Source organism: Oryza sativa, chromosome 5 (genome assembly GCF_034140825.1).
Source record: "Oryza sativa Japonica Group chromosome 5, ASM3414082v1".
NCBI classification, from domain to species: domain Eukaryota; kingdom Viridiplantae; phylum Streptophyta; class Magnoliopsida; order Poales; family Poaceae; genus Oryza; species Oryza sativa.
Genome location: NC_089039.1, coordinates 10,461,000 through 10,477,385, shown reverse-complemented (window position 1 = coordinate 10,477,385; position 16,386 = coordinate 10,461,000). Strand labels below are relative to the sequence as shown.

Sequence of the window (16,386 nt, the reverse complement as noted above, 5' to 3'; positions counted from 1 at the left end):
GCATTAATCATGCATCTGCCGATGTGGCTTGCTGAGTACGGTGGTTGTACTCATTCTTGCTCAATCTTTCCCCCACTTCAGTAAGAGAAGCTTTGGAGAAGAAGTCTTAGGTGGTGTCCTGGCTTATACCCCAGTTGAGCGCCTGTGAAGATGGAGCCGTAGGCCCGCTAGTCCGCTGCTGTTTTTTTTTGTTTGTCAAGCCTGAGGTGCCTTTGTAATAATGTAAATATTATCTTTATAATAAAGATGTGTCTTTTATATCATGTTTGTGTGGTGTACCCCGGCTTTTCCTGGGACGGGAATTAATACACTAGCGTTCGGGAAAATGCAAATTTTCTCGGTCGTGACAAGGTGGTATCAGAGCCATCTCGACTGTAGGATAAGCCAAGTGGATAAAACCTAAGGACATATTTTATAAATGAAACTATTTGCGAAAGTTCCTTTTTCCTCCTTTCCCTAATGCTATTTGCAAAATGTTTATTCTCTTCTTCCTCCTTCAGATTTTCAACTAGTACTAGATGGTTAGTTTTGCGAAGAAAAAGATGTCGCCAATTGTTTGCCGAAGCTCCGGAAGACCGCAGGGTCCGCTAGCGAAGCGAAGGAAGCAGTGAAGCTAGATGTGAAGCAGGAGTGAAGATCTTAGAGAACCCGTCGTAGAACCTAAGCCACCCTCTAGGGTTTCGATAGTCGTGTGTTTCCTTGCTTGTGTGTGTAGCACGTGGTTTGCATCAGTGGGGTGTGATGTAACCATGCTAGGTTGTTTGCTTAATCAACTTGCAGAATAAGCCTAACATACATCATAACAGCAAAAGACTTAGATCTGTTAAGGTCCTATCCTTAGTTTTTGATCTGTCTCTCCCCTTTGTTTTCCCTCTCTCCCTCTCCAAACCTTGCAACAGATGGCTGACAATGAGAAAGGCAATAAGGTCAGAAGTCAGGACATGGGTACCTCAAGCTCCCGAGTGAATGAAGCACCAGACACCAATTGTGTGGCAGTGGTCCAACACTTGATTAAGCAGAACAAATTGCTTATAGAGATACTACAGCAGCATCGGACGCCAATTCTGAACCGGAGTCAGATGCAACCTTAAGTGCAGTTGGAGGCAGTCCAAGCACTCACACCACAAGTCAGCGCACCGCCAACATCCCAGAAGGCCCCTCATGCCATGTCACATGTTGACTCAAAAGAAGCAAGAATCATTTGTTTTATGTGTGATGAACAAGGGCACTATGCAAGGAACTGTCCTCAGCAGAAAAGAAAAGCACCAATGCGAACCGAAGATGAAGTCCGTAAGATGATCATTACCAGCACAGAATGGCCTCCACCAGGAATGACAAAACGTCAGAGAAGAAATTCCTTCCGAGGTGCACCACAGTTGACAGAGCATCTTTTAGCTAGTGGAGGTAGAGTGTATGATAGTGAAGATTCAGATCAAGTCTCCTCAGATGATGAAGATGAGAAGTCTCCCCAAGGTTTCAACCAGAATAAAATGGAACATAAGGCATGCTCTCGTTGTGGAGAAATCGGTCATGTTGCTAGCTCGTGTGCCACTACCTGCTTTCATTGTGAGGAAGACCATCCACCCGCGAGTGCCCCATGAGAAAGATGTAACATCCTAAAAATCCTCAATAATAAAAATCACTAAAAATTCGAACTTTTTAAAAACTTTGCATCATGCTGGTGTTATTCGTTTATATATTGCAAATATATTGTTTAATTCAAATACTATAAGAGGTGTATGTTGAGATGGAAGTCAAATAATAAAATCCAGAATATGGCAAAATAAGAAAAACATAATGCGAATGGAATATTAGTAATGACCTAAGGTGAAATAAACCAAAAATGAGGTTATAGGAAAAACAAAGATTAGAATTTATAAAATCAGGGATTAAGGAATATAGGTCAAGAGTAATAATATTAATCCTTAATTCTTAGGTTCAATAAATCAGGAAATTAGAAGTATATGTGATGGGTAAAATCATTTGGTAGATATATGAATAAATAAATAAATATTCAAATCAAATGTTTGAATTCTTGAATTCAAAATATGTAGAGTTACAACTCAATTCCAAGCCATTTTGCAATTTAGCTCTTCCTTTTTCCCTTATCCTTTCTCTTCTCTTCCTTTTTCTTTTCCTGGCGCTACTGTTCATTGCGCGCCAGGTGTTCGATCTGTGCCTAACCCAACCGAACACCCGGCGCCACCCTCGCCAATCGCTGCCGTGCCACGCGCCTGCCTTCCGACTCGTGCGCCACACTAGTCGTGCCCGTGCGCCGCACCGCGTCATGCCAAGCTGTGTGGGCCCGCCGCCGACCAAGCGGCCAAAAGCCCGCGCCAAAGGCTGCGCCGCCACGGGTGCCCGCGTCATCCCGTCCCCTCGCGCGTCGCCCTCGGGATGGAGTGATAATGGCCACCACGGGTGCCCGCGTCACCCTAGGGCATAGCCCGGCGCCCCCTATCCAAGCCGTTACCACTGCCCATCGCCGTCGCTCTTGTCGCCATCACGTCCCCGTCGCGTCTCCATCTTGTCACCCCCGGTTGCGACCGCTGGGTAATGCGGTGCCCCTTTCTCCAGCTAGCGAGACCTCTCCTGCATACTACCGCGTAGGCAATCATGCCGGCCCAGGGCATTGAATCGAACCTAGGAGGAATCGAAACAGAGCCGCGTCATCGATCACCCTTATCCATTAAGGAATCGCTCTCCCTCTCGCTTATATAGGCTTGTCCTTGGCTCGTTCTTATCCGAACTCAACATTCCATTAACTCTTCCTCTCTCTAAAACTTTTGCTCCACCGAAGAGGGGCAGGATCACGCCGTCGCCGGGTGTCGAACACCTGGTGGGCGCCGGCTGCGCCGCCGCCACAGGGCTTCTCGGCCAGTGTGGGTGGCGGGGTGTGTTGAGGAGGTGTGCCCGTTGCCGTTGCTGCTATTGGAGGGAGCCGGGAGCCGTTACGCGAGGGAGGTCGAGCGTCGAACACCTGCGCCCGTCGCCGACCGCCGTCCGTCCCTATTTCGACCGCGCCGCGCCACTCGCCGTCGAACTTCGCCGTTCCGCCACTTCGTGGTAAGCCCTCGCGCCAGTAGTCCCGCCTAGTCACCTAGAAACCCCCGGCCCCCTCGATTTGGGGTGTGCGCCGCCGTAACCGTGCCGGCACCGGCCGCCACTGCGCCATGGTTGAGCTCGCCGTGGGGGGACTTCGTTCCAATACAACCTAGGCTAGATTTTGCTTATATATACTCCATGTGGACCCTAGATGGTTGAATCGTAGCCGGTTGCGCTCACATTGGTCCTCATCGTGCCGCCGCCGAGTTTGGGATCTCGGCGCCGACGCGCGCCGTCGTGCCGCGCGCCGAACGGTCGCCGCGCTTCGCCGCCGCCACCGGCGGGCATCCGGTGATGCGCCGCCGCTCGCCTCGCCGTGCGCCGAGCTGTTCCGGCTCGGGCCGTCGCGCCGCCGCGCACTGCTCCTCTGTTCGGCCGCGCGCGCGAGGTTGAAGACGACGGGAGAGAGAGAAGACACGAGAGAGGGAGGGGTTATGACATGTGGACCCCATTTCATTAGCGCACAGTAATCCCCAAACTAATAGTATTATTATGAACCTATGACATGTAGGCCCGGATGCTTAGAAATCTAATTAAATTAGGTTTTAAGTAAATGTCTCAATGACATGCGGGTCGCACCGGGGATTAAAAGGCCGGCTTGACCTCAGTCAACAGGGGGCCGGACCCACCTGTCAATGACACAATAGGATTTCCTTTAAAAAAAATAATAATAAAAAAAAACCGGAAATAAAATTGGGGGATGGCCCACATGTCAGCCACTGTAATAATGCCCCTCTCGGCTGCACAGTGCCATTTCACAATTGTTTGAATTAATTCAAATTTGAATCTTTAAACAAGCATAACTCATTCATTTTAGCTCGGATTTGAATGAAACTTGAACCTAAATTCATCTAAAATCAAGATCTTTCTGATGGAACCACTTTTGCTATTTATTTTTGTACTGTTGAATTTTTGGTGATTTAATATGAATTCTAATTGAATTCAAATCAATCTTTCGCACGTAAATTTAGATTCCGAAGGAGTTGCTGAGTTAATCGAAGATCTGGGTCAGCAAGACTGCGATCAAGGCAAGTCATCACTAATCTTTGAGCATGTTGAACCTATTGCGAAAATTATGTTGATTTAAATAAAATTGCATGCTATACATATGTGAATATGAATGCCCTACTTGTTAAATATGCCATGCCTTGATATTGATTATCCATATGACCATTGCAAACCGTGCTAACGTGTGTACTTAGTCGATATTGAACAAATGCTTAGTCATGCTAATTAGAATCATGCATTCTCATATTTATCAAGTGCTATATGCTTGGGCAACTACCTTAGGGAAGGTAGTTGAGATGCGGCATGTGGAGGCGTGGACACCACATTGCCATGACAAGGATAACATGAATTGTGAAAAGAGAAACAAAATTAAACACTGTTTTCGACCGGGGCGGCTAGGGTACTTGGGTGGTGTCCGGAAAAGGCTAGTGCTGTCCCTGGTCAGTTAAGGACCGAGTGTCGCGTCCCAAAACGACTCTAAAATACATCCTCGAAATTGTGCCGAGAATAATTAAAATTCGTGTGAAAGCCTCCAACAATTAAAATGTGCAAATATAAAAGTCAAATAAGGCTTGGAGGATTTTTGTATATTTCCTAAAAGCCTAAAATGCGTAAATAAATTTTAGTGGAATTTTCAGAGCACAAATAATAATTGAGAAGAAATAAACAAAGTTAAAAAGGTTTTATAAAAAGAAAAACCCTAAAAGAAGTCCTTTTCCCCCCCCTTCCTCTCTTGGGCCGGCCCGGCCCAACTCCCTCCCTCTCTCTCCTCTCCCCCGCGGCCCATCGGCCTCCTCCCCGCGCGCGCGCCGCTGACGGGCGGGCCCCCCCGCCACCCTCGCTGACGGGTGGGGCCCACCCGTCATCCCCTACCTCGCGCCGCGCCCGCCGCCCGCCCGTGCCCTAGCGCCGCCGCCGCCGCCGAATCCGCCGCATCCCGCCGTCCCCGCGCGCCATAAAGAGGGGGAAATCACTCCCCGTGATTCCCTCCCTCTTTTCCCCCTCTTTTCCCTCTCTCTCTCCCTCGGATTCGCTCGGATTTACTCCCGCAATCTTCGCCGGCGCATCAATGGAGCCGAGATCGCCGCGCCGGTTTCCTTCCTCTCCGGCCGCTCTCTCCCCCTCCCGACGCTATATAATCGCTCCCCGAGCCTCTCTCCTCCGTTTCCGCCGCTCGCCGCTCTCTCTCCCCGTCGGAATCAAGCCCGCACCGTCGTCCTCTCTCTCCGCCGTCGCCGCCGAGCTCCGGTTCGCCGCCGTCGTCGCCCCGGACCTCCTCCCGTCTCGGCATCACCTCCTTCGGCTTCGCCGCGTCCTCGTCGACCTCGTCCACTCCTCCGTTTCGCCCGCCGACCGTCGGAGCGCCGCCGTCCTCGTCGATCCGAACCGCGCCGCCGCCTCTCGCCGCTTCGGTCGCCGTTTCCGTCACCGCCGTCGACCCGGGGTGAGCCGAGGACCGCCGCTTCGCTTCCCTCTTCTCTCCTCTCTCTCGGCCGCCGCTCCGCCATGCCTATGGCCGCCGCCGGCGACCATAGGGGCGCGGGCGCGCCGCCTCCCGTCGGCCGTGCCGGCAAGGCCGCCTTCGGGCGCGTCCCGCGGCTGCCAGGTGGGGCCCGGCCGTCAGCCGCCCGCGCCCGCGGGTGCGGCTGACGCGTGGGACCCACGGCGCCGGCCGGCGTCAGCCGCGTGCACCCGGTCCACCGTGGACTGAGAGGCTACCGCGTGGGCCCCACTCCCGTGGACCCGGTCCGCGCGCCCTCTCTCCCGGCTGACGCAATAAATGAGTTTTTAAATTAAAATTTAAATGAAGAAATTCGCAAATATCCATTTAAAGAGCATATAAACTTCAAACGGCCATAACTTGGCCATTTGAACTCGGAATTGGACCGTTCAAGTCTCTAATTTTTCCTTAAGAAGTCAAGAGCCCATTTTTATGCTTTGTTTCTGCTGTTATATGGAGTTTATTAGAGTAAAAGCCTTTTCTTTTCCGTTGGTCGTGTAGACGCTGCAGCTTCGGAAGATCCGCTCTTCGTGGAAGTTGAAGCCGACGTTTGGGAAAGCGAGCAAGGCAAGTCACATCATCTTTGAGCATATTGAATCCCAGTTTATAAAATTATGTTGATTCAAATTATTGCATTATCGCTTTATTTAAATTCCCGCGTTATCACTGTTTTATTTAGCCATGCCTATTTACCTTTGTTATGACCTTATTATTATTGTTATTGTTATTATTACCTTGTTCACCCTAGAATAAACAAAACCTCAACTAGTGGACACTCTACTCATGGCACCACTAGTTTAGTTTTAGGTAGATGCTTCGCAATTTAATTAGGTAACATTAGGTGGTTTTTCAACTATAGACCTTGGGAAATATTCATATCATCTGGATACTATGGAATGGTTTGGTTATTGTGGAATTGGCTTCACACCGCTCCTTCTATTCAAAATCCCCAAAATGGTTTTAGGCTGGGCTCGGGGTGCATGGTTTTGATAGTAGCACCTCGGCCATATAAGGACCGGTCTTCGGGCCTCTGTTGCAAAGCACTACCGTACTTCCACATGTCTAGTGGGTAAGGCTTAGTTTGTGGCTCAGTCTGGTTATAAACAAAAGTACACGGATTGGAGATGGATGAAGTCGGGGGTCGATGGACATTCTCCAGGGCAAATGAAGGCTACACGAGCTGCGGCCCGGTAGTCGAGATGTCATGGCACAGGGCCGGTGTCCTGCTGCTAGGGGCTCAGTCCTGCCTGCCTGTCCCGGGGGTTCCGGCCGTAGGTGGGATTGGGTCGGTACTCTTGTCTATGGCTAGGATGGGTTGGAAACTATGTCACAGCTTCCGTCTGTATACCGTGGTGGTATGTGGCACGTGGTTGCACGTGAGGAAGATGTGTCTTGTGGGTAAAGATGTACACCTCTGATCAGAGTATAATCTATTCGAATAGCCACGCCCTCGGTTATGGGCAAGCCGAGCAATGTACCCAAGTTAGCGTTTCAATTCTTAAAACCTGCTTAACAACTAAAATGTGGAATGGTTGGCCTGGGTTGGCTTGGGACGAGCTGGGACCCAGGGTCGGGTTGCCAGTTCGGTCTGAATCATCATAGGCCTTGGGTTAAGGCAGGTTTGTGTGGGTTCACGGCCTTGATAATTAACATTGTATAGTTCTAGGATCGCGTTTACAAAATAGCTTTGAGCAACTAAACGTCTTTAAATGCTGTTTACTGCAACCCTAACCCCTTTATAGTATAATTCCTTTGTACTCCCTTGCATTTATTCTGCATTTGTGGGTGTGTCTTGTTGAGTACGGTGGTTGTACTCAGTCTTGCTCAATTTTTTCCCAAGCCCAGAAGAGGAGCTCCTTGAAGATGAAGGCTTTGGTGTCTAGCTCGTGCCTGCCGTCAAGCGCCTGTGGTCATCGCCCTAGTCTTCCGCTGTTTCTCGTTTGTCTCTGTGTGTGCTGGGCCTTCGCTGCCCATGTAATAAGTTAACTATTTACGCTTCCGCTTGTTAAACTCTGAATTGTATCAACTTTTGGTGTACCTTGCCTCCTGGGACAAGGAATAATGCACGCACGTCAGGAACGCCCGTTGGGTTATTTCCGGTCGTGACACCGAGCCATGAAGTTAAGCATGAAATGACCCTCGTACAACCGTACTTCTCGTATGGGTATAGACCTAGCGGAGTACACAGCCAAGCGAAGGCAGTATCCCTGCATAGTGGTTATTCTTAGTGTGTGTGGGTCAGGGCCTACGGTGGGGCAGCCATTGGTGGGGTCGCGAGGGGCGAGTGCCTACAATGGTGTCGCCATCGGTAGGACTGCCATGTGTAAACTGGACTTAACTAAAACTTAATGCATGTGTGAGTCTTCCCTTCCCGGGAGCGCCAGAACTCCTCTCACTGTTAGAAACTTATAACGCCTAGAGTGCATGAGGATGCAAGTTCATGGAGCGGGTACTGTCAACGTGAGGTTATTGAAAGGCTTTGCCGTGGCAAGTCTCATTCGTTGGGACGTAGGCTCATGTGTTGGGCAAGTCGCGGAGTACGGGTAAAGTGTACATCCACTGCAGTGTGAGTAAAACCAATCTATTCGAATAGCCGTGCTCGCGGATATTGAGCATCGGGACATGTATTACACTTGGCTAGACTCTAAATTCTTAAATTGATTAGGATGGGATATGCATGATGATTTTCTTCTGGCGGATCACCTCCTCGAGAGAAGAAAAGGAGTAAACCCCAGAAAACCATTACGGCCGGTAACGGGAAGCCATCTTTGGGAAGATAAAGGGGTGGCGAACAGAACCGTTGCTGTGTAATAAACACTGGAATTAAAACTGGACTAGTCTATACTAGATAATAGGCTTGTGAAAAGAATTGTGAAATTAGCTTTATGCAAATAAACCAATGGCCGTACCTTGAATATCTCTATCATATGCACTGTTGTTATGATGGCTTGCTGAGTACGGTTGGTACTCACTCTTGCTATTACAAAATTTAATCAGTGGATGGCAATGAAGTCGAGGAGGATCCCTATGCTTATCTTCAGGAGGATGCGGAGGAGGACGGCGCTCCGTAGGTCTTAGTTATGGTCGTTGCCTGTGGCAATGGCATAGCCGCTGCCTATATTCTGCTGCCTTATCTATTTCTGTTATTGCTTGTATTGTGGACCGTTTAGTCCTATTATCTAAGACTGCCTCCGAGCCTATGATGTAATAATTCATGCTAGACAATCATTGTATGCGCACTTGATATCTCAGTAATGTAATCGTGAGTACCAGACTACTTGATCCAGGGAAATGGTACTATTAACACGAGTGATTCCTGTTATAAAAACGGGGGTCTACACAAGATCACTTGTTTCTTGTGTGAAGGAATTGATCATGTACCAAAAGATTGTCAACTCAGTTTTCTGCTGACGAAGAAGATGGCCAACCAACATGCCCGTTCTAATGGAGAGAAGCATCAAGGCAACACAAATCCTCGCCAAGATTACAGTTTCAGCCTAACTCCAGTGCCAGGACAGAGGAATCAAAATGAGAAAAGAAAATGCCGAGTCCGGAAAGATATCTGTTGCTTCAGTTGTCAAGAAATGGGTCATTTCGCTGACAAGTGCCCAAAACCGAGAAACATGGCTGCCAGCACGTCAGTCCACGCAACTCCCCGCAATCAGAAGCTTGCTCCTCAGCGAATTGTCATCCATGCATCCCGAAGCAGTCCTATAGCACGCGTTGCAACAGCTCCAACTCCAACGAGTGCACTACCACAAGGTGTCAATGCACCATTTCAGTCCCATCCACCTGCTGACGAGACAGAGGCCAGTATCTGCGTTGTACCTTTGGATGTTCCAATACAGCAGCTGATAAATCAAGTACAAGATGAAGAACCCGAGTGTAAGAAAGTTATTGTTTGTTACAACTGTAGTGAAGAAGGGCATTACTCGAGGGACTGTCCTCAACCAAGGCAAAATCGGCCCCCACATTTTCGCCAATTTACAGGAAGCAAACATGCCAATCGCCAAGTGGTCACTGGAGCAAATGCAGTACCTGTTAAGCCTAGTGCTAGTCAATAGCAACCATAATACTCTTATATCGGTGTTCAAGTACTTTTGTTTTATAGCTGTTCCCTGTCAATCATGTAATAACAGAGGAACATGAGATAATGAATGAGTTTGACAAGTTTATGAAGGATCCATGTTAAGATTGCAAGTACTGTGAGTTGTGTACATTTTGTTGTTGATTAAGGAGACCTAGGGTCTCATTTCCGTAAGCTCATAATCTGTTCAAAACAACCTACGATTGATGGCGAAGAAAATCAAGTGATCAACCAAAGAGACATTTGTTTGGACTAAGAGTTTCAGATGTGTCTTATTCGGATCAAAGGCAACAATCGTCAGTCTAGCTTTTGACGAACTACTTCAAGGTTTCTCTGAAAGACAGCACGCCCAAGGACCTCATCGCCCCAGAAGTATCCTCAACACCCGGAGTGAAGAGTACCTGGTTGAGAAAGGTCGAAAGGTGATTAATGGAAGAGATTGGAAAAGATGTTTGGTTGCTGGGAAAAGAAGTAGGTCGAAAGGTGATTGATAAAGGATAATGAGGAACATGATTTGTGTCACTCGAAGAAGACTCCCGATAGCAATCAACCCTACAACAGTTGCCCTGTCATTAAAGTAGGTGAATTCACGAGTAAGCGAGATGACCATAGGTAGAAGTACTTCTATGGGGACAAGGATGGAAACTTTTGTGACATGACCAAGAAGTCAAGAAGTAAAACCTAAACAGTTGGAATCCAAAACTCAGTTCAACCTTGGGCTCTGTATCAGATGCTACCAGAATAAAAGCAATTGCACTAGTATCGTTCTACGCACTTTCCTAGCAATCGATCCATCGGGAAAGAACACATCAAGGCTGAAGGTGTAAAGGAATATGTTGAATGCTAAATGATGACAACATGAAGAGAATAGTGGAAAGTAAACCGAATGTAAAGAAAGTGAATCCGAGTTGCTTGTTCGTGAGAGCCATTCCCAGTTATGAAACAAGTGATATGTTCAAGGAAAATCTACAGAGGTCAGATTAAAATCACATCCAACAACGAAGCTTCAGATTTGGCAGGATAACGATCAGACAATAACAAGTTCAGCAGTAAAGTCATTTGGGAAGACGTCAAAGCATGTCAAGTGGGATAAGTTGGTTCCCTTGGGAAACATAATTCAAAGGCAAAGTTATCGACCCTCACATTGAATAGAGGAAATATCTAGAACCGGAGACCAGGAAAGCTAATATGAGACAGTTAGTGGCAACTTGTCAATCATGGTATTCTTAGTAAGCGGGATATCATAGTCTAAAGCATATGGTGGTAAGCTGGAAGGAAACGCCAAGCGTGGTATTCTCCCGATGGCAAGCATGGTATCCTAGTAATGACAAGCTGATATCGGTGCATAACGTGAAGTGGGTAACTTGTATGAGGTTGACGCCAAAGATATGAATTATGAGAAGTTCTGGAACTGAAGCCCTGTCTTCAAGTACCGCATCCCAGTCGAAGTTAGCTCAAGGTGCAACCAAGGACAAGTCAGGTGAAAAGAAGATTCCATCTGCAACAGGAGATCAAGCCAAGCAGTTCAGAGTGGGGAAGTTTTGCTAGGCAAGTTTGTTATAAAAGACGCGACGAAAGAAGTCAGACAAGAAGAGAAGACCGCCCAACCAATCTTCTTGTTAGCCTCCTCGAATCTCGGGGACGAGATTCCTGTAAGGGGGGTGGTTTTGTCACGTCCTGAGAAATTCATCCCGAAACAAAAATCATTTTCTAAAAGGAATAATAGAATTAATTAAAATTCGAAAAGAAATTGGCAAACACTAAAATACGTACAAGAAAAATTCGAATGTCGCCCGGAGAATTTTTGTTAAATTCTCCTTGGTCTAAAATGAGCCCTCAAATTTTACTTGAATTTTCAGAGCACCGGAAATATTTATTAAGCAACAACAACAATTATCAAAGTTTATTAAAAAGAAAAACCTAAAAATAATCCTCCTTCCTCCTTTGGGCCCCCTCTCTCTCTCTCCCTCGGCCCGCGGACCAAGTCCTCTCTTCCTCCCTCTCTTTCTCTCCCTCTCCTTCTCTCCCTCCTTCTCTTGGGCCTCCCCTTCCCCTCCCGGCCCATTCCCTTTTCCTCCCCTCCCGCCTGGGCCGCCTCCCGGCCCAAGCTGCCCCACCCAGCCGCCCCAGCCTCCTGAGCCGCCCCCCCTCACGCGCGCTGACCGCGCGCCCCGCATGGGTCCCACGCGCCGGGTTGTCGTCCTGCTCCCGCCCGGCCTCCTTCCTCTCTCTCCCGTGAACCCTAGCTCCTTTCCTCCCTCAAATCTGTGCGATTTACTCATGGGATTCCAAAATTAAATAGGGGGAATTAATCCCCATTGATTCCTCTTTGATTCCCCCCAATTTCCCCCTTGATTCGTGCCCTCTAACGCTCGGAACGGCCGCGCCATTCCCGGCCGCCTTCCATGGCCGCCGCCCGTGTTTCCCGTGGCCGTTCCGCCTTCTCCCATGCCCGGCTCCCTCCCCCATCCTATAAAATGGAACCCCCTCGCTCCGTTCTATCATTTTAGCCCCCTCCCGCGCTCTCCCGTGGCCTCACCACCTCTCCCCGCCGTCCTCCTCTCTCTCCCGTGCCGCCGGCCGCCTCCAGCCGCCTCTCCCTCCTCGCCGGAGCGTCGTCTGGTCGCGCCGTCGCCACCTGCAGCCTCGCAGCCACCTCCTCTCCCCCGGGCCGTCCTCCGTTTAGCGCGGAGAGCACCGGAGGCACGTTCTCGCTGGCGTTCAGTGGCGTCGCCACCACTACACCGTCTCCGGCCGGCTCCTGTTCGTCGCCGATACGCCAATCGACGCCTCCGTCTCCTCCTTCGATACCGCGGCATCGTCTCCTTCCCCGGCCACTCCTCGGTTTCGCCGGAACACCGCCGTGCCGCGCCGGCCTCTCCATCCACCTCGCCGGAATTTCCCCAGTCGGCCCTTCCTCCACCTGTGCGCCGTCGGCCACGCCACCACCACCTCCGGCATCGCAGCGGCGAACCGGTGACGTCGTCCTCGGCATCGCCTCCTCTCCATCCTCGTCGTCACCGACGTCCCTTCGGTCGGCCGCTCCTCCTCGCCGGCTCCTCGTCTCGTTGTGCCGCCACCGTCATGGGCATCGCTGCGGCGTGTCCCACGCCGGCCTCACCTCTGTGCAGCTGCCGCCGGCTGCCATCGTCGTCTCCTCGCCGGCCCCGGTCGTCATCGTTGTCGTCCTCTCGTCGTTCCCGGTCGTCGTGGCGTTCGTCCCTCCGTCAAGTCGTTCTCGTCCGTCGTCCGCATCCGTTAAGTATGCCGCTGCAGCCCCGTCGTCGTCTTCGTCCTCGCCTCCGCGTCGTCAAGCCCTGCGCCGGCCGCGTCTCGCCTTCGTCCAAGGATCACCGCCGAAGTTGTTCCCTCGCCGTTCGCCTCCGTCGTCCGCGAGTCGTCTCCGCCGCGCTCGTTCGTCTTTGTCATTCCCACGCCTCATCGCGTGGTGGTAAGGATCTCTCCCTCGTCGCCCTCATCCTCGTCCTTTCGGTGTCGCCCCGTACCCGTTGTGCGGCTGTCGACCCCGGTACCCATGTACCGGTGTCGGTAGTCGTTCGCTTGTGCGTGTGGAGATCATGTTAGTGTGCCCGCTCGGTAGCCACGTGGTTTCCACGTGTGCAGCCCGCGTGGTGTCTGGTGGAGTCCGTTTGTTGGCTACTCGCCTCGGTTGACACACGGGGTCCGCTTCCGTCGACCCGCGGACCGTCTCTGTGTACCCGGTCCACCGTGGTCCCTTAGGTTGACATGTGGAGTCTACATGTCAACAAGCGCAGCCTTCCTGTTTTTTCCAGGTTAGCACTTACACATGTTTTATAATTGCGAAACCTAATCACAATAATCCGTAAATCTTCATATAAAAGCATTAAACTTCGGATGATCATATCTTGGTCATACGAACTCTGAATCGACCCGTTCAAGTCTCCTAATGTTTGTTATAACCTTAAGAACCCTGTGCTTTCTTTTTATGTATTGTTATTGCTTTTTTATAGGCTTGTAGCTTTGCTTGTGTGCTTCGCGTAGCTTCTGTCGTTCCGGAGGTTCCCGAAGCGTGGTTTGCGGTCGTCGCCGAGCGTTCGGAAGGCCGTTCTCTCTGAGCAAGGCAAGTCACATCATCCTTGAGCATATTGAATCCTAGTTTATAAAATTATTTTGATTTAAATTAATGCATTATCGCTTTATTTAAATTCCTGTGTTATCACTGTTTTATTTAGCCATGCCTATTTACCTTTGTTATGACCTTATTATTATTGCTATTGTTTATTATTACCTTGTTCACCCTAGGAAAATAAAACCCCAACTAGTGGGTAATCTATTCATGGTTCCACTAGTATGAATTTAGGTAGATGCTCGCAAAATAATTAGGCAACATTAGGTGGTTTTATTACTTTAGACTTTGGGGATGCTCATATCATTTGGACACTGTGGAATGGTTGGCTTGTGATGGAATTGAACACACACCTCCCCCCTCTATTCAAAACTCCCAAAATGGTTTTAGGCTGGGCTCGAGGTGCAGGGTTTTGCTAGTAGCACCTCGGCCACTATAAGGACCGGTCTTCGGGCCTCTGTTGCAAAGCACTACCATACTAACCACATGTCTAATGGGTAAGGCTTAACTCGGTGCTCAGTCTAGTCTGGAACAAAAGGACACGGATAGAGATGGATGAAGTCGTTGCGACAATGGATATCTATGAGGCAAATGAAGGCTACGCGAGCTGCGGCTCGGTAATCGAGATGTCTAGGCAAATGAAGACTACACGGGTCGGTGCCCGTTAGTCGAGATGCCATGGCACTGGACTAGTACGCGGGTGGTCTCACCGCTATGTGTGTGGCGCACCCGGTCTAGATCTTGTTGCTAGGGGCTCAATCCTGGCCTGCCTGTCCCGGGATACCGGCCATAGGTAGGGTTGGGTCGGTACTTTTGTTCACGGCTAGGATGGGTGAAGGGTTATGTCACATGTTTACGACGGGTTCCAAGGCCATGGAATGCGGAGTAAAGATGTATCTTGTGGGTAAAGATGTACACCTCTGATCAGAGTAAATCTATTCGAATAGCCGAGCCCTCGGATATGGGCAAGCCTAGCAATGTACCCAAGTTAGTGGTTTAATTATTAAAATTTTCTTAACAACTAAAATGTGGAAAGGTTGGCCTGGGTTGGCTTGGGACGAGCTGGGACCCAGGTCGGGTTGCCAGTTCGGTCTGAATCATCGTAAGCCTTGGGTTAAGGCAGGTTCGTATGGGTTCACGGCCTTGGTTAATAATATTGTGTAGCTCTTGGATCGTGTTTACAAAATAGCTTTGGGCAACTAAGTGACATTTAAATGCTGTTTACAGCAAAACCTAACCCCTATTATTATCCCCTTGTACCCCCCTTGCATTAATCATGCATCTGCCGATGTGGCTTGCTGAGTACGGTGGTTGTACTCATTCTTGCTCAATCTTTCCCCCCTTCAGTAAGAGAAGCTTTGGAGAAGAAGTCTTAGGTGAAGTCCTGGCTTATACCCTAGTTGAGCACCTGTGAAGATGGAGCCGTAGGCCCGCTAGTCCGCTGCTGTTTATTTTTGTTTGTCAGGCCTGAAGTGCCTTTGTAATAATGTAAATATTATCGATATAATAAAGATGTGTCTTTTATATCATGTTTGTGTGGTGTACCCCGGCTTTTCCTGGGACGGGGATTAATACACTAGCGTTCGGGAAAATGCAAATTTTCTCGGTCGCGACAACATTGATGTGAATCTTTTGGATTACTTCAACAAAACGAGTCAATAGATGGCGCTTCTTTTGACATCCCATTAGTTCCTACAGGCTTAGGATATGGCAGATCACGAGTGGACTTACCTCCCCTCGTTGTGATCGCCTTAACATTTTCAATGGAGGAGTCGGGTTGCCCCGGAATCCTCCCAGATTCATTTGTAGGGACTAAAGATGCCAACGGAGCTAACTGGGTTTCGATCATCTTATTAAAGCTCAGCTAGTTTTGAAATGCGGAAGCAAAGCCATCTAGCTTAACATTTATGTTCTCTAAGATCTTATCATTGGCAGCAAGCTTTTTGCTTAGTGCATCAGTGGTTTAGCTTGCACAAAAAGAAGATCCTTCAAGGAGGGTTGGTTAAAGAAGTTACTGTTATTATTACCTCCTTGATAATATGGGCGTGGTTGGTTCCACTCCTGACCTCCTTGTGGACGATACCCATTGTTGTTGTTGCCCATGTACATCGCCTCCTCACGGATTTCCGGGCAGTCGTTCCCAGAATGACCCGTGCCGCCGCAGACTTCACACGTGATGTGAGAGTCCAAGGCCTTGACGGTGCCTTGTGGCCGTTTCTCATGGTCGTCCAATCATTTCATGAGGAGGTCCAGCTTGGCAGCAAGTAACTCTGTCTCCTTAACGGTGTGCATGCTTCGCTGACGGGTCTGGAGTCGTTCCTCGCTCCAACCCATATTGGAGACCATCTTCTCTATGAGTTCAACGGCTCCTTGAACCGTTTTAGAGAAGAAGGCTCATCCAGATGCCGCGTCCAGGTGATCGCGGGACATCAGGGTGAGCCCATTGTAAAAGTTCTGTAGGATCAGACAGTCATCCATCCCATGATGAGGACGGGCTAGCCTGCGCCATCGTGATGAGGCTGGACTTCAAATCGAAATCCACATCTCCTATGTTGACTTGTGGCCCGATGGCCACAT

At 49.4% G+C, this 16,386-nt stretch overlaps 1 long non-coding RNA gene across 1 annotated transcript; it reads left to right on the top strand.

Moving 5' to 3' along the window:
• Positions 1–2,446: 2,446 nt before the first annotated feature.
• On the top strand, positions 2,447–7,651 carry LOC136356601 (uncharacterized). The gene is made up of 4 exons (XR_010741610.1): positions 2,447–3,066; positions 4,077–4,133; positions 6,116–6,181; positions 7,460–7,651. It is a non-coding gene; the product is annotated as an uncharacterized lncRNA (long non-coding RNA).
• Positions 7,652–16,386: the final 8,735 nt, after the last annotated feature.